The 1,158-nt window shown below is 42.8% G+C and overlaps 1 non-coding gene across 1 annotated transcript; it reads right to left on the reverse strand.

Annotated features, from left to right (window-relative positions):
• Positions 1-630: 630 nt before the first annotated feature.
• Positions 631-712, reverse strand: Trnas-cga (transfer RNA serine (anticodon CGA)). Its single transcript has one exon. It is a non-coding gene; the product is annotated as a tRNA-Ser (tRNA).
• Between the last annotated feature and the right edge of the window lie 446 nt (positions 713-1,158).

Below are 1,158 nucleotides of genomic sequence, written 5' to 3' on the forward strand. Positions count from 1 at the left end.
TGGACAATCGTGCCTGAAATGACCACTTTCGTTACAGATGTGGCAGGTTAGAACCTGACCAGAATAAGATATCTGAGCCTTATACCCTCACATCATTACATGATACAGAATGTTCATCTTAACCTGCATCTCCACAGATCTAACCCCTCTGCAACACTGGAGCCTGTTCTGACTAAACCACATTTCATTACGAATACCTCTGACGTCACCATATTTAGACAAGATATCCTTTAGAAAACAGTTTTCAACTTCCGGTGGAAGATTAAAGACACAGACATTCTTAAATTCAATGTCAGCGGTAGACATCGTAACTGTACTTACAATACCATCACGGTGATGGAAATCGATTGGTCCTCCAGACTTCAGCAGCAGGCGCTCCATGACAACAGGAGTCAGAAGCTATACGTAGAAACAGTATTGTTCCAAATCGTAATAAGCTGTATGTACTTGGTCAGAAGTTATACCAACAACGTCCACAATCCAGTCATAATGGCCACAGGAAGCAGCGGCCGTCGCGAAACTCAGTATTCTTAAAAGGAAATTTTCGTCTTGTTGAGAATGGCGTCATTGGTTTCCACCCGCATATCACATGTGTGTGAACATTTTTGCTTCTCTTTACGCAAAATCGCACGCAGGCGGTAGGATTCGAACCTACGCTCCCAGTGGGAATCTGATTTCGAGTGAGACGCCTTAACCACTCGGCCACGACTGCCCGTAGCGCAAAATTCTCCCGACACATACAACTGCTACCGTTTAAAGCACTGTGGTGTCAGAAAACGGCGTAGCTGCATTCTTTTCCGTAGTGTTTCCACCGCTACCAGAGGAATCGCTATCAAAGTATTAAAATTTCCGCCCGGACAGGGACTTGAACCCTGGACCCTTAGGTTAAAAGCCTAATGCTCTACCGACTTTTTTTTTTTTTTGAAGGGTATATACCAGTTTCATCACTGTGTCGTATGCTTCCCGCAAAACAAAGTAACATATACATATAGGCTTAACTGGTCTATATTGATGATCTTGTCTGATTACTTGCTGTTGGAAATCCTCCTCCTGCTACGTGAAGTGCTACCTTGTACCACAAAACATTCGTCTAATATACGAAATGCTTGGATGGATAATGTAAATTACGTATTTCTATTGGTTACAGTACTGTTTTAG

Source organism: Schistocerca cancellata, chromosome 3 (assembly GCF_023864275.1).
Source record: "Schistocerca cancellata isolate TAMUIC-IGC-003103 chromosome 3, iqSchCanc2.1, whole genome shotgun sequence".
In the NCBI taxonomy this organism is placed as follows: Eukaryota; Metazoa; Arthropoda; class Insecta; order Orthoptera; family Acrididae; genus Schistocerca; species Schistocerca cancellata.